Below are 23,898 nucleotides of genomic sequence, written 5' to 3'. Positions count from 1 at the left end.
TGCTGTTTTGCCTTATAAGAACCCAGTTCATTAAATGTGTTTTAATACCATTGGAGAGAAGAAATCACAGTTGAAAAAAGAGGTTTGTTGGACGGCGGTCACAAAGAGAAACTTCCACTTACTAGGCCTGGGAAGTTTCTTGGGTATCTAAGAATGGTACACCACCCCCTACTCAGGATTCCAGTGTCGGCTGAGAGCAGGAGATGAGGCATAGCTGTGTGGAGGGCAAAAGAGGAGGGGACAAAAGAAGAAAGGCAGTTTCAAATGTGAAGGTAAAGACAGGAGTTAGATTTTCTGCAGGCCAGAGCCTCCACAGGCATTGCACTTGTGGCTCAGTGCTGTCTTCACCCCAGGCTTGGTTGACTTTTAGCAGCATGAAGACCAAGACGGGAGCTCACTTTCTCTTCGGTACTTGGTTCTTGTTCTTTCAGACCTCATCTTTTTTTTTTTTTTCCCGAGACAGAGTTTCACTCATGTTACCCAGGCTGGAGTGCAATGGCGCGATCTCGGCTCACCGCAACCTCCGCCTCCTGGGTTCAGGCAATTCTCCTGCCTCAGCCTCCTGAGTAGCTGGGATTACAGGCACGTGCCACCATGCCCAGCTAATTTTTTGTACTTTTAGTAGAGACGGGGTTTCACCATGTTGACCAGGATGGTCTCGATCTCTTGACCTCGTGATCCACTCGCCTCGGCCTCCCAAAGTGCTGGGATTACAGGCTTGAGCCACCGCGCCCGGCCGCTATAGCATTTCTTATACTCACTGAACAAAAACTCTTAGGTTATATACAGCCACGCAAAGGACCTAACATTGTAGGTCCCTACAGAACGCTTCAATCATTTGCTGATGCAATAAAACATTTCACCAAAGAACGCTTATGACCCTTAACATCTACTATAACCCTTTACGTTATTGCTCCAACGCTGGCCCTTTCCATTGCTCTCCTCTTGTGAATCTCCCACCCTATACCAGATCCCCTAATTAATTTTAATATAGGCCTCCTGTTTATACTAGTTACATCAAGCCTAGCCAGCAAATACTTAGAGGATGATTGATATTATGGATGCTAGAGTGAAATGTATGGTTAAAGTCATAAGAGTAACTATAATAAATATTGATAGTATTATGCCTTCTAGGCGTAATAGGGATGATATTAGGTGGGATCCATGGACCAATACTCCCAGTAGTGACATGGTGTATGTTAATATAATATTAATCTAAATAGAGAGCATTTGGTAAATATGACCTATCATAATCTAATGAGTCAAAAATCATTTATTTAGAGTTAAACTATTTACCAATTCAACTCAATCTAATCCTTTTTGGGTTCATTCATAAGCCAAGACTAGGATCAAAATGATAATTAGCATATGGGTTGTAGTGATTATTAGTGTGAGGTTATTTGTTTGAATAGTCCATGGCAGTGGTAGTAGTAAAGCAATTTTTAAGTCAAAAAAGAAGAATGTGATGTTTATTTAAGTACACATGTATCAAAATTCAGTATTTTATGTATTTCATTCTACGTAGATTTTACCTCAATTCCAAAAAAATGAATTCTTAATACAATAATATTAAAGAAAATTTTGTAATTAGCCCATAAAAACTTTTACATTTACTTGGAATAAAAGAAATGTATGCAATATCTGAAGAAATATATCATTTTAACCTACTTAATAGACAAATTTACATTAAATTAATGGGATATTACATGTACATACTCTTTCTGAAAAACGTACTCTGATTCAATAATTCAACCTTTAAAAATAATAAATTACTCAGGAAAATTTTGATATTCATGTATATCAGTGTGGCATTTTTTTGTAATACTAAATTGTAAGCAACTGACATTTTCCAAAATAGAATTACTGCATCAATTAAATGGGTGGCAAATCATTTGTCTAGTCTTTAAAGACTAGGTTTTCAAAAGGTACATTTTATTATTATAACAAAATGCTCCTAGTACAATGTAAAACAGAAAAAAATTCATAGTTTAAAATATATTCAGTAATGTTACTATTTTTAAAAAATACACATTTAGATATGTTAAAAATTAAAAGCAATGGTAGCAAAACATTCGTCATGTGTTTTGGGTAACGGAATTACAGATTTGATATAATTTCTATATGCTTTTGTGTTTTGTGATTTTTTTTCAAAAAATATCTTAATAAATGCTTATATGTATAGACTATCTCAAATTATTACATTTAAAAAATGCTTTAGGTTATTATCTCTTGCTGATATTCTCTTTAGAGCAAATACCCTTTAGAAATTCATCACTGACCATTTTTTAGGCAACCTGCTGTGATAATACATTGCATTAGAGCTTCCTGGGAGTCAGAAAGATATACGTAAATATACAAACAAATATGTATATATATATGTATGTGGGTATGTGTATATATGTGTGTGTGGGTGATGAGATACATATACAGATGGATAGATATGATTCAGAAAGAGATACTAATATTTAAGAAAAAAGGCACCAAATTAAAAAGAATTAAATTAAAAGTAAAATGCCTATGAGTAAGTAATACATTTTGGATATTAACCCTTTATCAAATATATGTTTTGAAAATATTTTATCCCATTCCTTGGCTTGCCTGTTGTTGTTTCCTTTGCTGTGCAGATGCTTTTCATTTTCAAACCCCTTCTGTTATTTTTGCTTTTAATATTCAAAATATATAAAGAACTCATACAACTCGATAACAAAAAAGCCCACAAAAAAACAAAAAACTCAAACAACCTGATTTTAGAATGGCAAATGACCTGAATACACATCTTTTCAATGAAGTCATTAAAATGGTCAAGTATATGAAAAATTGCTAACACACTAAAGGGAAATGCAAATCTAAACCACAATGAGATGTTGCCTCACACCTGCTAGGATAGCTATTATTGAAAAGACAGGAAAACAAATGTTGGTAAAGACATGGAAAAAAGACATCCTCACACACCACTGGTGGAATTGTAGATTGCTAAAGTCATTGTGTAAAACATTAATGAGGTATCTCAAAAAGTTAAAAATAGAACTATTATATCTAGCAATTTCAATTCTGAATATATGTTCAAAGGTCATGAAATCAATATCTCAAAGACATATTTGCACCCCTATTTTTTTGTAGCACTATTCACAATAGCCAAGACTGGGAACAACCTAAGTGTCTGCTAACAAATAAATGAAAAAAGAAAATGTGGTATGTATATACAGTGGATACTGTTAAACCATAAAAAGAAGGAAATTCTGTCATTTGCAACAACCTAGATCATTATACTAAGTAAAATAAGCCAGATACAAAAAGATAAATACCGTATGATGTCACTTATATGTGAAAAGTAAAAAAATTAAACTTATAGAAACAGAGTAGAATAGTGGCTGTCAGAGGTTGGGGGTTAGGGAAAATGGAAAGATACTGGACAAAGGGGTAGAAAAATTCAGTTATAAGATGAATAAAATATAAGATTCTAATGTATAGTATGGTGAATTTAGCTAATAATCACGTATTCTTTCATTGAAATTTCTGAAATAGTAAATTTTCAGGAAAGTTTTTTGCTATACACACTCAGACACACACATATACACACACAAGGGTAACTGGGTGGTAATATAATGTGTTAATTAACTTTATTGTGGTAATCACTTCAGAATGTATACATATATCAAATCATGTTGTATAACATGAATATATACAATTTTTATTTGTCAGTTATATCCCAATAAAACAGGAAAATAGTCAAATGTCTATGTTGACATATAAAGCAATAAGCACCCAATGAAAAATTTTCCTAGCAGTTACTTGTAATTCAAGTTTTCCTATTATGAAGTTGGCCTGCTTTTGTCATCTGAATATTCTGTGTACATATATAAAATATTTTATTTTTAATGCAGATTTTAGTTTTGTATTCAAGAGGAATTATTTATGACAAATAACCTCCAGTTATTATTTAGAATATTTTTTTCTACTCACAGTAACATTTCTAGGTAGAACATAGAAAATAGTTTAGCTTGAGCTGGTTTTTCCATTAGTGAATTAGTTACTTAGCATTCATTCTACTTGAACTGACAGCAAGAACCTTTTTTCTGGAATTGCAAGAAAACTATTTTTAAAAAAACTTTCTTTTTTTTTCCCCATTTATTTATTTTGTTGCATTTTAGGTTTTGGGGTACATGTAAAGAACATGCAAAACTGTTGCATAGGTATACATGTGGCAGTGTGATTTGCTGCCTTCAAAAAAACTTTCTATAACATAACATAGAATCCATAAAACTTATTCACTGCCATGAAGACCAAATATTTATATGATGTTCTAAGAAAGGAATGTGAAAAGGCAGATATTATTTATTTGTTATGAACTACAGATGGAGAGAGTTGTAAATTAGAATAATTAGGTATAGAAATTGTATAAACAAATAACAGTTTAAATTTAATGATCTTTGTGAAGACATCATATAATCATAGTAACCTATGGTATTTAATAGAATTATTTGCATTAATTTGGAATGTGCTTCAAAAATAAAACCTCAGTATTGACTGATTTACAAAACATTTAAGTGAACTTAGAAATGAGAAATCCTAAGATGTATTTTCAACATAAAATAATCTGTTAGTAAAAACAGATGAAGACAACGGATCACTAGTGCCATAATACAACAACTAATTTAATAGTGGAAAAAGCAATCAACAGGAATTGATTTTATTTAATATAAACTGGAAAATGTTATTTGTATTTGTTTATGCCAAATTTTTATGGCAGATTGGACAAACTGAAATTCTTCTCACTAAAAATTCTGATAAAATATATCATGTATTGTATTAGCACATGACTGAGCTCGTAAAGAAATAAATGGACATTTCCAAGATCAGAAGTAAAAAAATTTCTAAGTCTGAGGCTATGGTCAATCTGCAATTCTTCTGTATTAATGACTTCATAACAGCACAGAAGGTAAATACTAGGCCTTGAACAGCATTGGGAATTTAAACAAAAACTTGCATACAAGCTCTGGTAGATTTCATGTTGAACCTAAAACTTATACATTAGGCCATAAATATTTAAACAAATCACTCATGGGGATGAATGTGCTTCAAATGAAGCAGGACATTTAAAAACTTAAGAACCTTTTTATATCTAAGTGCAGCACAAGTTAAACAAAATGGAAAAAAAAATGACAAGAAATACAATCTACCAAAATTGACTCATAGCCATTAAAAGTTTAGAGAGGTAAACTTTCAGAGAAATAAATTATTAATAAATGGTCTTTCTCTCTCTCTCAAACACACACACACACACACACACACACACACATTCACCAATTCGCCAGGTCCAGATGTTTTTATAACCCTAAACTTCAAATGTCAGTCAATCCCAATGTTATATACATTGTTCCAGAAAATAAAAATGGTGAAAAACCTCAGATTTACATATTGAAGCAAATGTAGCACTGATACCCATACTTGATAAATTTATAAAAAATGATACGAGAAAGGGGAAAAGAAGCTAACCCATTTCACTTACCAATATCTCTATAATAACCATAAATAAAATATTAGCATATATATTAGAGCAGTACATTGAGAATTTCTTACAGCAAAACCATGTAGGATTTTACCCTAAGAATGCAAGAGTGAAAGGACAATTCTATATTAGGATATACATTAATATAATTAATGATATTCATTGAAATAAAGATAATCATAAAATGCAACTCTCATCCTTGATTGAAAAAAAACAATAAAATAGGAATTTACAGATACTTTATATGTGTATATTCAATTTATCCAATTTAATTAGAAAAGACATAAGAATTTGATACAGAAATTAGGAAAAAAAGTAAAACTGCCCCTATTTCCATAAGAACTAATAATATACCTGGAGAATATTTGATAATCATAGAACTAACTGAAGGCAAATAATTCCCAGAGGAACCAGATATGCAATTAGCATAGTAGCATTCATATATTCAAACAAAAACTAGTTAGGAGATAAAACAGAAGGGAAAACTCTTCTAACACTAGCAATATTCCAAAAATCAAAGAAAGAAAAAACAGGAATAAAATTAGCAAAAAAAAAAAAAATGCAAAATCTATATAAGAAAAATCACAAAAAAACTCAAATGATATAAAAATAGTCTTAAGCAACTGAAAACGCATTCTTTAGATGAAAGGCATTGTCATATTGTGAGGTTAGAAAACAGCCCACAAGATCACTCTAACTCAGACACCAACTGAAGAGTTAGGGGTTGTCAAGACCACCCTTACTTTGCACATCAATTGCAAATTTTGGGGTATGCAAGGCCACCTTCAGCTTTGATAATTGATTGGAAGGACTCACAAAACTCACTGAAAGCTTTCAATATTCATAGTTATCATTTATTACAGAGAAAGGGCATGCATTAAAATCAGCTAACAGAAGAGACCCATGAAGCAAAGTCCAGAAAAGCTCCAAATACAGAGTTTTTAGTTATCCCTTTCCAGTAAAGTCATGTACAACATTAACACTGTGTTAATATTGCCAGGCATTAAATATTGCCAGCCAAGGAAGTTCACCTGAGTCTTGGTGTCTATAATTTTTATTGGAGGCTGACCTTTCACTTCAATCTGATATTATATGACCCAATACCCCCACCCTAAGTCACATCCTGGAATCTGAAGGCAAAGGTCAGACCTCTTTTCAGACAAGGCTGAATCGTTTACTATGCAAACATATATGCCAATGTCTTCTAAATTAATTTATATATTTTGATATAATGCCAATAAAATATCAACATTCTTTATCTGGGATTAGGGAACAGTCAACTCTAAATTCTATGTGGAAAAATGGACATTCCAAAAAATTCTAGAAAAATAAAAATGAAATCAATGAGGACAGTCGACCCCTGACAAATATATAACACCTTTGATAGTACACTCTATGGTACAGCAGCCACTAGCCACAATTGTCTATGTAAGTTAAAATTTAAATTAACTAAAAGTAAATAACATAAAATTTCAGTTTATCAACTATATTGGCCATATTTCGAGTGGCTGTCATTTTGCACAATACAGCTATTTAATATTTCCATTATCTCAGCAAGTCTACTGGAGTATATTGCCCAAAGCTTCTATATTAAGCAATATTGCTTCAAGACTAGAGAGGGGCAGGCACAAAACAAAGTCAAAATAGACTGACCCACCCAGTAATGTAGATATTTAATTTGTGTTAAAAATGAAATATCAAGCCAACGATATAATAATATTTAATGAATGGTATAAATTAGTTGAGTAGCCATTTAGGAAATTATAAAATTTGATCTGTACCTCAAATCATAGAGAATCAAAAGAATATATGTACACACTATATACACACAGCATGGGTAAATTCACCTGGGACATGGTTATGGGTATTGACTTTCTTGCTGTGATGAAAAATCAAGATGTACTAAAAAGTGACAGAATCAGACACCACTTAAACCAAATGATGAAAGTTAGCATAATCAGTTTTGTACCAATTTCAGCACAAACTGAAATCATGTACTTTTTAATGTAATGCACTGGGAAGTAGATGGCATCCTACAGATCTTATCTGTCAAAAAAGCTGTTTTCCAATCATAACTAAATAATTTGAAAAGTTTATATTGAGAAATATTCTGCAAAATATTGGCAAAGATTCTAAAAAATATAAATACCATAAAAATAAGGCTATACTTTTAAAGGAGATTAAAGAGGCATGACTACTAAATTTATTTTTGATCTTTGATTATACCAAATAGAAAGCGAAAATGATATAATAAACATTACAGAACTAAGAAAACTTCAGTGCATATATCAAATAATATTAATGAGTTAACTTACTTGAGTACTATATTTACACTTAAATTATATATTCTTAGGAGTTAAATGCTGAAGTACTTAACAGTGAAGAATTTTTAGGTCTGTTCACTGAGCAATGGCTAAAGCCCCAAACTTAATGGCTTAGTGTAATAATCAATTATTAACTCACAAATTTCTAGTTGCCAATCAGGAAAATGTTCAGATGAATGACTCTGCTTATTTTCCTGGGCTCAATCGTAATGGAGTCAGTCACCTGACAGTTCTTCTGGGAGTTGATGATCTGGGATCACTGTATTCACATGCCTAGTGGTTTGTAGGCTACTGGTTTAAGGACCTTAATTATATCCTACTTGGACTTTGTGAAGATTAGCTAGAGCATATTCCTGTCACAGCAGATTTCCAATAGGAAGAGAGTCATAGCTTCTAGAAGTTCATGATCTTGATTGAGGACCCACATGATGCCGCTTCTGCTGCATTCCATGGATCAAAGCAAGACCAAAGACCATCCAGATTCAAGCGGTTGGGATACCAACCTTGCCATTAATATGAGGAGCTAGAAAATGTTTTTTTTTTTTTTTTTTGAGACGGAGTTTCGCTCATGTTACCCAGGCTGGAGTGCAATGGCGCGATCTCAGCTCACGGCAACCTCCGCCTCGTGATCCACCCGCCTCGGCCTCCCAAAGTGCTGGGATTACAGGCTTGAGCCACCGCGCCCGGCCTAGAAAGTGTTTTAAATACACTTTATATCTATCTATTTATCTATCTATCCATCTACATATTCATCCATTTATCTATTTATAGATACCTATATTGCACACTCTTAGCAATTTGCCAATCTGAGTAAAAAGTGTATGGTGGTTTACTATAAAGTTCTGTAGAATTAAAAAAAAAAATTATTGGGAAAAATTAAAGATGAAACAAGATAAAAATATTTTACCATCTTTTTTTTTCTGCTTACCTTCTTTTACTCCCTGTTCCTATATAAGACAAAACTATCCTGAAGTTCTGATTTTGAGGTTCCAGTAAATTCCTGTATAGAAGGGCCTACCCATGTACAAGAAGATGTGATTTACATGGATGAAATCTTCATATTACTCTCATTCATTTTCCATGATGAATGACCTCACTAATCTATTTATGTAAGATGTTTTTGGAGAGATTTCTATAATAATTTTGCTAATAATTTAAAATATTTCTACTTTCTATTAACTGTAATATTTTTTCCGTATCGAAAAGATTCATACAATCAATGAGCTTGTTCTTTTTATCCTCAAAGTAAAATTAAATTTCTTCATGTTTATCTACAATTATCTGAGTTTTTTTCAGATGCTACTAAATTTAGTCCAAAAGTTTCTGAAATTTTAATTTATTACCATTATATACATTTCTATCTTCTATAAACTTGCATTTTCTATAATGGTAAAAGCAGAATTGATGTGGTTGTTCCTAGATTAGTTTCTATGCATTTGTCTCAATTATTTATCTTAGCCATTACTTGGACGTGTTTATATAATTTATATTCAAATATGTAGCAGTAGGTACTCTGTCCACTCAGTTATGTTAAAACTGTTGCCCTGAATTTCATATCCTATATGCTCCAGCCTAGTGATGCAAGATTTTTCTCAGCCACTATGCCAACCAGGGACCTCCACAGCCAAAACTGCTTCCCTGTCACCCAGGCCTCATTCAGCCCCAGGCCTGTCACTGAAGGCACCCTGCCCACTTGGCCCACTTGTGCTATGGCCCGTACCTGCACTGGGTGGTTCCCAAGCTCTTGTTCCACATTCAAGCAGAATGAGGATACAATTTCAAAAGTGAGGATGCCAGGGAACAATTTTATTTAGTGACGGAACTGCTCTCAGTGGAGAGGGGACATGGGGTGGTTCCTCACCCCCATTGGTGGGTTTCTCCTCCAGTGTGTCTGTATCCAAAATTTTTATGGACTCAGAACAGGGAGTGCATGTTGATTGGTCTTGAGTATGCAAAAAAGGTTAAAACAATAACAGCACACAAAGGTGGGTACAACTGTAGAAAACCAATTAGGAAAGGGTAGGTATATGTAAAATAGGTGAAGGCTGAGGATCAATCAGAGGAAAGCTTGCCAAATGGGAAGACAGGTTCTTAATTCAGTCTGTGGATTTGACTTGTAGCTTGGCTTTCAGGCTTTAACCTGTCTTGGTCTTGGAGGTGGGGTTTCATCAGAGACCGTCCCTATCTGCCTAGGCATTTGGCTGCTTCCTGTCACTGTCACTAGAGTTAGCCAAAATAAGAAATTGTTTCACATTTAGAAGACAGAAGTTAAGCAGCTACCATTACTCTTTGAAGGTGATTAAATTAAATGCTGTGACAGGCAGAAAGAGTGGGTTCTGTCTTGTGTTACTGTGTTCAGCTCTTCTCACTGTCAGCCCTGTGGCTGAAAAGAAACTGAAGTCCACAATCAGATGTGTTTTGCTGAAGACTTTAAAAGCAGGATTTATGCAATGTGGACAATTTGCCTAATCCTTTCCCTTTATTTCTGGGATGTTTCCATTTTATTTAGCAGCTGTCTATTACCAGCTTCCCAGAATCCCCTGCAACTCCTGACTTTTTGCATAAATCATTATTTTAGTAGGACTGATTTGTGACTTTTCCCTGATCTCTCAAATCTCCCTTAGATTTTCTTCTCCCTAGTTTCTCCCACAATTACATAAGACTTTATTCTTATAATAAATCTCTAATTCGTAATTATCATGGCAGATCTATTTTCTTATTTAAACTGTATTATTGCAATTCTTTTATAAACATAATTAATGTCTCAGAGTCTTACACATTGGTTTGCAAGATTCTGTGCAATATAAAATTAAGACAGTTCTAATTTTACATTTACCAGATTCCTTCAAAGTATGGTTATTCACACTGTATGCTATTTATATATGGCAAGAGTTGTAAGAGTTTCCTTTCCCCAAATCTAAGATGCAGTTTCAGCATAAAATTATGTAATTTAATGAATCTTATTCCAAGTACAATATGAGTTTGGAAACTTGCCTTTGTAAAACAAATAATTAATTATGGAAATTTTCACTTGATAGTTAGAAAAGGAGTCAAAGTTCATTTTACAAAGACTTAATAATTCTTTTTACTTTAGATAATTTAAACAAAAGAAAGTCTTTTAGTGTTAAACCTAATTAATTTTTCCTCTTCTGCAGTATACATTCCTTGTAATTTTTCAAGGTCATAGTTAAAACACATGGAATAATACTGTTATCTCAACAGAGAACATAATAAATGGTAGATTTACGCTTAAAAGCAAAAGCTCTGTTTTCAGTAAGGTTAAGATTCAGCTTCCTTCTTTGTTTTTCAATTCCCAGTTCTTTGCAGTTTCCTCTCCTATACGAGTATTCATTATCACAGGGAGGAAGTCTCGTCACATGCAGTGACAAATTGTTTCATTTATTTAAGATAGAATCTTTGTATTGCACTCCATATGCTAATACAAACACATCTTTAATGATTAGAAAAAGATAAAATCCTCACCCACCAGGAGCAGAAATTTCTGTGTTTACAGGCTTATAAGCAAACCACATACTGAGTTGCCAGTCCTGCTGCCTGAACAACAGTCTCCTTTTAATCAGTAAATCATTATGCCAATAACAGCATCAACAACAAAAATTTGTATGCTATTTTGAGGTTAGTTTCAAATCTTGCTCTGCACATTCACAAAGAGTATCCCAGAGAAAAGCCCAACACCCAACTGACTCAAAAAAGAAGACTTTAAGATGTCAAAGAAAAAGTATCATTTTTTCTCTACACCAAGACTCAAGCCACTTGGCTTATGAATTTGCCAAACTATGACTGTCAACTATTCTTCCACCAGTTGGTTACCAGTGGAAGGTATTTGAGTTACTGGTGGTGAATCCATCTGGGCCTACAGCAATCTCAATTCTTATCTGCTTCAGAAGAAAGAATTTGACTGAGGGGAATAAGACAGAAAAAGAGGCTGAGGCAAGTTTCAGAGCAGGAGTGAAAGTTTATTAAAAAGCTTTAGTGCAGGAAAGAAAATATAATGCACTTGGGAGAGAGCCAAATGGTCCACTTGAAGAGCAAGTGCTCTGTTTAACTTTGATCCTACAACTTTATAGGCTGGCCAACCTCAGGTGTCTTGCTTGCCTTTCCCATGATTCTTACCTTAGGATGGGCTCCCAGTAAGAGCAGTGCCCTCCTTATCTTTGGGAAGTCAGCATGAGCCGTGTGTTTAGGAAATAGTATGCAAGGCCAGGCTTTCTTCCCTGTTCTGGTGCAGTGCCCCTGGAAGCTCATATTCCACCATTCTCTCTCTTACTGCACATGCTTGGGCTTACTCTCCCAATACCTGATATTTCATTGGAGGCCCTCTTGCTTCTCCCTGGCATCTACATTCAATTAACACTTTCATGTTAAGAGCTGTGGATCAGCAGGAGATTGTCCTTCCATGGTGCCGGCTGCCAAATTATAATTTTTAGAGAGGCAATGTGACAACCCTTGAATCATCAACTGATTGCCTGATATTTCTGATGGGTGGGTCGGGAGAGCTCTCTCCTGCCTTGATCATGCCTGTCTAACTACCTATAACAAGCTTAATCTTGTCAAAATGTTGTTTCTCAAATATCACAAATACAACGTATTAATATGACAAAGGTAAGTTTATTGCTTACCCTGGTAAGGCAGAAAACCACCCGATGAAGTTGGGGCAGTGTCTTGAAGAGTGATGCATAAGGCAAGATGTGTAACAGAATGGAAAAGAAGCAAAAATGATCATAATCAGTTTTGATATATCTTAGTTTATAAGTTATGTACTTCAGTCTAAGTCACACTCACATAAATATCACTTGAGATTTATTTTAAAAAATGAAACTATGGGATTAATGGCCTTCACATGCCAAGATACATGGTAAAAGATGTAAAACCTTGCTGAGGTGTCTTTTTACTTACTCGTAACTATCTTCTTTATATGTCCTTTTAACTCCTTTATTTAGCTTCTAGAGCTATCCATGCTGCTCTACGTCTATTCCAAAGTCCATACCAGATCTTACTAGAAAGAGCTGAGGTGCCAATATTACTACTTTTTTATCAAACAGAATAACCATTCCCTTAGAGTGACAGTGGCTAAGGAGAAATCGGCAGAGAATGGATTCCTAATTTCTCTTCCACACCTGCCTCAAGTAAACACCTCCCCTAGGAAATATTGGATCTTTCACTTGAATTAGATATCCCTCCTATGTTCTCTTATCACATTTATAATTATCCAGTATCAAATTTTACCATAACTATCAGTCTGTTAATTCTTAAGAGTAAAATATGCCTAAGGAGGCTCTGTATCCATAATGTCGAGAAATGCTGGCTTAATGAATGAATGAATGAACTCCTACTGAAATGTGAAATATAAACCCTTTCCTGAAAAACCTGTTAATGAAACATATCTCCAATATCGGAAAGGGAGTGCAAAGTTCTCTGAACACGTACACCTTCAGATGGCCTCCCAGAGCCAGAAAGTCTGAGGTAACAGAAAAACCGCAAAAGGAGAAGAATAGCTCCTGCAGTGCCTGATTAACTGATCTTGCAACATTCTACTGAGGGACTGTGTTAAAGGAACTTCTCTGCCTGGGTCTGCTAGCGGAGGGGTTTTGTAGCTAGGGGGAGGCACTGGGGGTGGGGGGAGGCCTTAAGAAAGTATACTCCCCTGTCAGCAGACTCCATCAAAGGTCAGCTAATACTAAAAGACATATTTATTATGCAGTCAGCAGTGGACATTAGAAGGAAGCTCCAGAAGCTGGCCCTGGGGCCAGAACAGAGTCTAGAATCATTGCTAAATCTAGCAATCTCGGTGTTCTATAATAGAGACCAGGAGGAACAGGCTGAAAGGGACAGGAAGGACAAGAAAAAGGCTGCAGCCCTACTCATGGCCTTCAGGCAAGCAGACCCAAGGGGCTCGGAAAAGGGAAAGGCTTTGGTTAGCCACCAGTCTGGCAGAGCTTGCTACCATTGCAGCCTACTGGGACACTTGAAGAAAGATTGTCCCCAGAAGAACAGACCACCCCTTCATCCTTGCCCACTGTGACAAGGGGATCACTGGAAGGCACACTGTCCCAGGGGACAAAGGTTCCCAGGGCCTGAGGTGGCTAACCAGATGACCCAACAGCAGGACTGAGAGTGCCCGGGGCAAGCACCAGCACAGGCCATCACCCTCACTGAGCCCAGAGCAAAGCTAACCATAGGGGGCCAGGAGGTCAATCTTCTCCTAGACACTGGCGCAGCCTTCTCAGTCTGGCTTCCCTATCCTGGACAGTTATCCTCCAAGTCAGTAACTATCCAAGGAATCCTAGGACAAGCAGTCTCCCGATATTTATTCCAGCCCCTAAGCTGTAACTGGGGAGATGTGCTCTTCCCCCATGCCTTCCTCATCATCCCAGAAAGTCCCACTCTCTTACTAGGGCAAGACCTCTTAGCCACAGCAGGAACCATTATGTATATGAACGTCAGAGAGAAAATCCCTCTCTGCTACCCATTATTTGAAGAAGAGATTAATCCTGAGGTTTGAGCAATGGGGGGACAATTTGGGTGGGCAAAGAATGCTTGCCCAATTTAAATAAGGCTAAAGGATCCCACCTCTTTTCCTTACCAAAGACAGTACTCCCTAAGACTGGAAGTCAAAAAAGGGCTATAGGACATTGTAAATAACTTAAAAGCTCAGGGTCTAGTGAGGTTCTGTAACAGCCCTTGTAATATTCCAATTTTAGTAGTACAAAAACCTAATGGACAATGGAGGCTGGTGCAAGATCTCAGGCTTATTAATGAAGTTGTGATCCCTTTATACCCAGCTGTACCCAACCCATACACCTTGCTCTCTCAAATACCAAGAGAGGCACAATGGTTTATAGTCCTGGACCTTAGCGATGCCTTTTTCTGTGTTCCATTACATCCTGACTCCCAGTTTCTGTTTGCCTTTGAAGATCCTTTAGACCAGAATTCTCAGCTCACTTGGACAATGTTACCCCAGGGCTTTCAAGATAGCCCCCACCTGTTAAGCCAGGCTCTAGCTCAGGACCTTAGTCATTTTTCACATCCAGGTACCCTGGTTCTTTGATATATGTATGACTTGCTTTTAACTGCTAACTCAGAAACCCAGTGTCAGCAGGACACACAGGACCTCCTAAACTTTCTAGCCACCTGTGGATATAAGGTTTCCAAATGAAAAGCCCAACTTGGTAGGCCACAGATAAAATACCTAGGATTTGCCTTGTCTAAGGGCACTCAGGCCCTTGATGGAGAACGTCTCCAACCCATACTTGCCTTCCCCCATCCAAAACCTTTAAAACAGTTGCGGGCATTCTTAGGAAAAACTGGTTTCTGCTGATTGTGGATTCCCAGATACGGTGAACTAGCCAAACCCCTATACACTCTGATTAAGGAAACCCAAAAAGCTAACACCCATCTAATACAATGGGACCCTATAGCTAAGGCAGCCTTTCAGACCCTGAAGCAGGCACTACTGCAGGCTCCAGCTCTAAGCCTTCATACAGGGAAGGATTTACACTGAATCTCAGGTGCAGAGAGTTTCTTCTCCCTATATGTTATGGAAAAGTCAGGAGTGGCACTGGGGGTTCTCACCCAGACTCAGGGTGAGACCATGCCACAAACAGTGGCATACCTAAGTAAGGAAACTGATGCAGTAACAAAAGGCTGGCCACACTGCTTGTAGGTGGTAGCCACGGTGGCTATATTGGTCTCAGAAGCTGTTAAAATAGTGCAAGGGAAATATCTGACTGTTGCACGGGAAAGATCTAACTGTATGGGCTTCACATGATGTAGCTGGAATTCTGGCCTCTAAAGGAGGCTTATGGCTGTCCAACAACTGCTTGCTCAAATATCAGGATTTAATGCTCGAAGGGTTTGTACTTCAGCTGTGCCCATGTGGAGCCCTCAATCCAGCTACTTTTCTTCCTGAGGAAGGGGCAGACAGAGAACATAACTGTCAGCAGGTTCCCCTGGTATCTGGGTATAAGACCTCAGCCCTCCCAAAACACTTTCTCACCTTTTCAGTTTACACTTCCAGTGCTGCCTCAGCCAAGGAGTTTTTTCCTCTGTGGCTCTTCCACTTACATCTGTCTGCTTACCAACTGGACAGGCGTCCGTACCTTAATTTTTCTTACTCCCAAAATTTACTTTGCCAACGGAAATGAACACCTCCCTGTCCCCCTTGTAACTTCTAAAGGACAAAATAGAATCATTCCATTTATCCCCTTGCTCTAGGATCAGAAATCTCCCCTGCTGCAATCAGGAGAGGTATAGCAGGCCTTACTCATTCCATCACCACATCCCGCAGTCTCTGTAATGATTTTTCCACCAGCATTTAGAAATAACTCAAATGCTGTCTGTTCTCCAAGCCCAAGTTAATTCCCTAGCTGCAGTTGTCCTCCCAAATGGCTGAGGCCTCGATCTATGAACTGCTGAGAGAGGAGGACTCTGCCTATTCCTAAATGAAGATTGTTGCTTTTATCTAAACCAATCCAGCCTTGTATATGACGTCATCAAAAGACTTGAAGACAGAGCCCAAAGCTCACTCATCAGGCAATTGATTACAGCTAGTGTTCGACTTACAACCATGGTCGGGACCGTGGACTGGTCGTAACACAATTTGGTCGTAAGCTGAGTAGGCTATATGTACAGTTGAAATGGTGCACGCGGAGATGGTAGTGCTGCCAGAAGCTGGTCCGCACTGTCATACGCCCAGCTGGGCAATGTTTGCGCTGCCAGACGTGGAGCAGTCGTGGCTAGCGATTGTGGTCATAAAGTCGAATGGTCATAAGTTGCATAGGTGGTAAGTCGATCAATACCTGTATTACCGGCCTAGCTGGCCACTCTCTGTGTATCATGGCTCCATCCATTAGCAGGCCCCATAATATCTATCCTTCTCCTTCTCTTATTTGGACCTTGTCTTTTCCAATGAATCTCTCAATTCCTACAAAAACATTTGCAAGCTATAACCAATCAGTCAACATGGCAAATGCTCCTTCTAACAACCCTACAATACACCCCTTGCCCCCAAATCTCTTGGCAATCTAAAATCTCTCCCATTTTCAGGTTTCCATGCCACCCCCATTCCTGCTCGAATAATCCCTGAGAAAGGCCCACCATCCCTCTGTACTTGCCTCAAAATTTCACTGTCCCCCAACTTTTACTAGTTTTTACTTTTTTCCTTCATATTATTGATATAAAAAGACAGGAATGCAAGGTTCTTTGAACTGGCTGCACCACGGACTACACCATACTCAAGCCATGGTGACTGCTGTGACCTACACTTACACCTCCAAATGGCCTCCCAGAGCCAGAAAGTAACAGAAAAACTGCAAACGGAGAAGAATAGCTACCACCTGCAGTACCTAATTAACTGATCTTATGACACTCCATCATTATTCTGCCTCAACTGATAAGTCAACCTTGTGACACTGGACCCTATGGCCTGATTAACTGACCTTACAACATTCTACCACTGTTCCTGCCTCAATTGATAGGTCAACCTTGTGACACTGTGAAACCCCCTACAGGGCTTGCAAAAACCACCCTAAATTGTAACTTTTCGTTGCCTACCCTCAACCTATACAACCAGCTCATATCCCCACCAGGCTCTGCTGACTCTCTTTTTTGACTCAGCCCACTCACACCTGGGTGAATAAACAGCCTTATTACTCACACAAAGCCTGTTTTGGTGGTCTCTTCATTCAGAGAACGCTTAACAAGGGGGAGCTTAGAGCCAATGATGCCAGATAATCTTAGATAATTTTATTTATATTAAAAGGAACATAAAAGGCATGATTTTCAAATTGTTAAAAGTAATTGTAATAAAAATAATAATCACATGTTAAAATTTTAGTTATTATTTGAGAATCAACAGAAAGACAAGATGGGAGTTGAAGATTTAAGATGACAAATTCAAAGGGGAAAGGAATCCTGAATTTAAATTGTCAAGCTGGGTATAACTGATCAACATTTGAAAAATGTTGATTACCATAAAACGGTGAAACCAAAGCCTTCAGCGTATACATGTTCCCAACGGGTAAACAATAAAATCACAATTTATAATTTTTCTACAAATTAACCTCAAAAGTTAAATGGCTGTAAAAGATGTGAACTTTTAAACACCTTTACTCAAAATCAAGTTACAATCTCTCAGAGAACAGGAAAACTAGAAAGAAGCCTAATTTGAAAACCCTCTAGAACAAAGATATACAAACTTCTGCTCTGTATATTATTACTAGCCTGCTAAAAGGTAGTAAACTCATTATGGAATGTAAATTAATCTCTAAACATTCTATGTTGTTTGGCTGACATTTTCTTCCCAGAAAGACTTTGCCAATAAAGGTTTACTTCCTGATACGAGTTTCCTGTCTCATTTGAAACTAAATTCATCATGTACCAGGAGACCAGAGGAAAGAGGTAGTATTGTCTCTCAAGCATCTTTTGCCTACTCCATGTACGAGCATGCTATCATAAGTAGAATCAAACTAAAACCAAACTGTATCATAATCTTTCTTGTCCGTAAGAGCCACCTCAGATCATTCAAAGAAATCCAGGATAATTCTGTAGTAGGTTGACTGGTACCTCTAATAAAGATATGATCTAATCCCCTAATGTAACCTGCAAATATTACCTTACTTGAAAAAAAAGAGTCTTGGCAAATATAGCAAAGTAAGAATTTTAGATAAAGGTATCATTCTGGATTGTCTTGGTAGGTCCTAAATCTAATGACAATTGTCCTTACAAAAGGCCCACAGAGGAGTAAACAGTCACATAAGAGAAGTAGATGTAAAGATTAAGGCAAAAATTGGAGTTTGTTCTTAGGCCAAGTAAGCCACAAAATACTAGAAGCTAGCAGAGGCAAGAAACAGATTCTGTCCTAGACTCCCTGTGGGGAGTACAACTATCCAGCTGGATTTCAGACTTCTAGAATCTAGAACTGTAAGAAAATAAACTTGTGTTTTCTCAAGCCACAAAGCGTGTGCTAATTTGATATGGTAGCCTCAGGGAACGAATCCATCTATCCTTATATATTGCATTGTTTGGGTGTTCACTCCTTTAATTCCATTATGTGAAGGATTTGTAAGTCTAATTTCAATGTTTGTTGTTTAATCTGAGTTGTAGCAAAACAGCAAAATTATCACAAAATATTTGGTGATGCATTGCATATACAGACTTAATTTGACCCTATCACAGAATTTCCCTTGAAGATAAAATTCCAATAATATGAAAAAAAAAAAAAAAGAAATCAGCAAGAAGTTAATGTGGTATTAAGTTTTCAGAGCAAAACAAAATGAAAACTAATGTCAACAGATAATATTGCTTGAATAACCTGTTGTATATCCATGCACTATGGACACATATATGTATGTATGAATGTATGTATATATACACACATGCAAACACACAGAGATGTCTACACACATATTCATTCTACTGCATGTTTCTGCTTACTTAAAAAAAATAACAGGAAGGATGAATCATAATGTAATCGTTATTTATGGGAGAAATGTTTGACCACAATTTTTCTCCTTTGCTACTTTGAGCATCACTTATAGATAAAGAACCGCCAAGCATGATGTAAAACTCTTCAAGTTTCTCAATAAAACACGGATTTTTAGAAAAATTTCAGGCAGAGATAATCAAAAGGAAGATCACATGCACTCATCTATATTGAAGTAATCTCTTTAATTATATATACAGCTCTAGTGCATAATTTTATCTGTTAGTTCTTCACATACTTGACTAATTTGCATAACTGAGTTAGTCTGCCACTCTGATTTTCTGTAAGACTGACTCTCCCTCTGCTCTAGTTTAACACTAGAAAATGCCCAATTATTAAGAGGAGTAAGAAATATGTGTTTACTGTAACTTCATAAACAGCACATATATAAAGTAATTAAAATTGTTCTCTTTTCAGTAGAAACATCCTTCAGTGCTTTTCCCCAATGAATGAAGGGGACTATTAATGGCACAAATAAATATAAAATAAACCTCTGGGCCTTAAGGCCTTCAGAAAGTTTCTGAATCCAGTAATAATCAAGAAGATATTACATATTAGTATAAAGAAACACACATAATGATTGATAGTAGTTTTCCACAACAGCAGCAGAAAATTCAAAGAAGCATTTCCCTTGAGCATGTACTAATAAACTTAAAAATAGTGCCCAAAAGACTAAATTGCATTATATCATTTTACATTTCTTTTGCCATTGGAAAGTTAAGGATTGATGAAAAGACCCACTGAATATCATGGCCTAAGTTGTTAGAAATCCCCCCTTTCAATAATTATTTCTTTCACCTCAATATTTAGCTCCTTCTATTTTCTCACTGTTAGTCTCAGAAAGGTATCCTACATATGTTTTCTATACTTTTCCTCTACTTTTCAGCTCACTGTAAGTTGAGTCCTCTGATACTATACTGAAAAAATGCCCCCAAAATTTACAGATGGCTAGATAATTGAATATGATCTGGTTTGAAAAAAAAAAAACAAATGGAGAGTACACGTGTTCAAATTACTATGGCTGGGTAAAAATAGACATGCACTAGAGAGAAATTTTTATTTTGTGGATGCTCACTGCAAAACCTCTAAATTATCATTAGAAATTTAAAGCAATATAGTTTTCTATCCCTATGTTAATCAATAGTGAAAACAGTAACAAATGCCGTAGCTGCTTGCTTCAGGAAATAGGTGTACCAGAAAAATAGAATTAAGAACCAACTGAACTGGCTCACATATCAAGCCTAACAGCTTGCTTTTTCTGACTGTTGTGGTGAACAGCTTTCTCATCAAGGCATGCTTTAAGACACTTACGTTAATGTTACCACCAATTCAAAGCTTTCATGTTATAAACTCTGACAGATCCCTACACATTTACGACTCTGAAACCAGGGTCAAATACATAATGTGCAGAGCTCAGTGTAAAATGAAATTTGGGGCCCCCTTCTTCAAAAAGTAAGGACAATATGACATTAAAGGTACTAAATACAAAATTTTTCTATTTCTTTCATGGCCTAACTCTTGACATTTAATGTTTTTTATTTGTTATTAAACAATGTTTTTTATTAAAACATTAAAATTTTAAATCATTAGCATGATTTTTTCCATTCACCTTTATATCATGCAATGCCAGTTTTAAAGACATTTAACTGTTATGTAGAGTCACCAAAATGCACAATTTATATTTTGCAACTCAAACATTGATATTTACATTGTTCTTACCAGAATAGTAAAATACTGCACAAAACTAACCATTTTTATTTCATTTTTTCATGAGCAAACATTCTACCAATACCATCTATCTTTAGCTTACTGATGAGTACGGAAAACAGAAAAAAAAAGGAACTATGTGCTACCCTATCTGTACCTTTTAGCATAAGAGGTTGTTTGATACTTAGAAATAATAAGAGTAAGAATGAATATGGATTTGACAGATATGTAGATGTGATGGATCTATAGATATAATTGTGTATATGGAACCTATGTGGAGATATATATATACATATATATGGATATAGGTTTCTTTGTTCGTGTTTTTGGAAACACAATTTCCTTTTTCTGCATTTTAAACAAGTTCCGGTTGAAGAAAAGTGTGGCCTTATTGAAGCTGTCAACATCTCTACTTACCCAGTTGTAGGCCTAACCCACTATGTCCTTGCTTTGTCTTGTTTTTTGCTGAACTCCAGGCATTGTGAATTCACAGGTAATTGAATCATGAGGGCTGGTCTTTCCTTTGCTAGTCTCATAATAGCGAATAAGTCTCACGAGCTTTGATGGATTTAACGGTAGTGCCTGCTTTTGCTTTTTCCTCATTTTTCTCTTGCCTCCACCATGTAGGAAGTGCCTTTTGCCTCCTGCCATGATTCTGAGGCCTCCCCCACCATGTGGAACTGTAAATCCAAATAAACCTCTTTTTGTTCCCAGTTTCTGGTATGTCTTTATCGCAGCACAAGAACAAACTAATACAGTAAACTGGTACCAGTAGAACGGGGGATTGCTAAAAAGATAACCAAAAATGTAGAAGCAACTTTGGAACTGGGTGAAAGAGACCCAAAAATGTAGAAGCGACTGTTTGGACGCTCAGAAGAAGACAAGAAAATGTGGGAGAGTTTGGAACCTTCTAGAGGCTTGTTGAATGGATTTGACAAAAATGCTGATCGTGATATGAACAATAAGGTCCAGGCTGAGGTGGTCTCAGAAGGAAATGAGGAACTTGCTGAGAACTGGAGCAAAGGTGACTCTTGTTATGCTTTAGCAAAGAGACTGGCAGCATTTTGCCCCTGCCCTAGAGATTTGTGGAACTTTGAATCTGAGAGAGATAATTTAGGGTATCTGGTGGAAGAAATTTCTAAGCAGCAAGGCATTCAAAAGGTGAGATGGGTGCTGTTAAAAGCATTCCATTTTAAAAGGGAAACAGCATAAAAGTTCAGAAAATTTGCAGCCTGATGGTACAGTAGAAATTCAAGCTGGATGCAGAAATTTGCATAAGTAGTGAGGACCTAATGTTAATTCTGAAGACAATGGGAAATGTTTCCAGACCATGTCAGAGACCTTCACAGAAGCCCCTCCCATCATATGCCCAGAAGTCCAGCATAGAAAAGTGGTTTCATGTGCCAGGCCCAGGGTTCCTGTGTTGCGTGCAGCCTAGGGACTTGGTGCCCTGTTTCCCAGCTGCTCCAGCTATGACTGAAAGGGGCCAAGGTATAGCTTGGAATGTGGCTTCAGAGAGTGGAAGCTCCAAGCCTTGGCAGCTTTACATAGTGTTGAGCCTCTGGGTGCACAGAACTCAAGAATTGAGATTTGGAGCCCTCTGACTAAATTTCAGAAGATGTATGGAAATGCCTGGATGTCCAGGCCAAAGTTTGCTGCAGGGGCGGGGGCTTCATGGGGAACCCCTGCTAGGGCAGTGTGGAAGAGAAATGTGGGGTCAAAGCCCCCACACAGAGTCCTTGCTAGGGCACTGCACTGCCTAGTGGAACTGTGAGAAGAGGGTCACTGTCCTCCAGAACCCAGAAGGTAGCTCAACAGACAGCTTGCACCGTGCACCTGGAAAAGCTGAACACTCAACACCAGCCTGTGAAAGCAGCCAGAAGGGAGGCTGTACCTTGCAAAGTCACAGGAGTGGAGCTGCGCAAGACCATGGGAATGTACTCCTTGCATCAGCGAGACCTGGAGGTGAACCTGGAGTCAAAGGAGATCATTTTGGAGCTTTAAAATTTGACTGTACCACTGGATTTCAGACTTGTACAGGTCCTGTAACTCCTTTGTTGTGGCTGGTTTGTCCCATTTGGAATGGTTGTATTTACCCAATACCTGCCCCATTGTATCTAGAAAGTAACTAGCTTGCTTTTGATTTTACAGGCTCATAAGTGGAAGGGACTTGCCTTGTCTCAGATGAGACTTTGAACTATGGACTTTTGGGTTAATGCTGAGATGAGTTAAGACTTTGGAGGACTGTTGGAAAGGCATGATTGGAATTGAAATGCGAGGACATGAGATTTGGAGGAGCCAGGGGCAGAATAATATGGCTTGGCTGTGTCCCCACCCAAATCTCAACTTGAATTGTATCTTTCAGAATTCCCACATGTTGTAGGAGGGACCTGGGGGGAGTTAATGAATCATAGGGCCCAGTCTTTCCCTGCTATTCTGGTGGTAGTGAATAAGTCTCACGATATCTGATGGGTTCATCAGGGGGTTCTGCTTTTGCTTTTTCCTCATTTTTCTCTTGCCACTGCCATGTAAGAAGTGCCTTTCGATATGAAAAGCCACCTCTAAAAAGAAGACATTTATGCAGCCAACAAACATGAAAAAAAGCTCACCACTGGTAATTAGAGAAATGGAAATCAAAACCACATTGAGAGACCTGTCACACCAATTAGAATGGCAATCATTAAAAAATCAGGAGACAACAGATGCTGGAGAGGATGTGGAGAAATAGCAACGCTTTTACACTGTTGGTGGGAGTGTAAATTAGTTCAATCATTGTAGATGACAATGTGGCAACTCCTCAAGGATCTAGAAATAGAAATACCATTTGACCCAGCAATCCCATTACTGGGTATATA

At 37.1% G+C, this 23,898-nt stretch overlaps 1 long non-coding RNA gene across 1 annotated transcript in view; it reads right to left on the bottom strand.

The window, feature by feature from the left end:
* Positions 1 to 21,831, bottom strand: part of LOC116527527 — a 25,054-nt gene extending 3,223 nt beyond the window's left edge. Inside the window, exons 1-2 of the long non-coding RNA XR_004258597.1 lie at positions 21,822 to 21,831; positions 7,833 to 7,842 (exon numbers count right to left, since the gene is read on the bottom strand). This is a non-coding gene — a long non-coding RNA (uncharacterized LOC116527527). The remainder of the gene's footprint in view (positions 1 to 7,832; positions 7,843 to 21,821) is intronic.
* Between the last annotated feature and the right edge of the window lie 2,067 nt (positions 21,832 to 23,898).

Source organism: Sapajus apella, unplaced genomic scaffold (assembly GCF_009761245.1).
Source record: "Sapajus apella isolate SASKATOON/1434 unplaced genomic scaffold, GSC_monkey_1.0 scaffold55, whole genome shotgun sequence".
Taxonomy (NCBI): Eukaryota; Metazoa; Chordata; class Mammalia; order Primates; family Cebidae; genus Sapajus; species Sapajus apella.
This window is presented reverse-complemented; position numbering and strand designations above follow the sequence as displayed.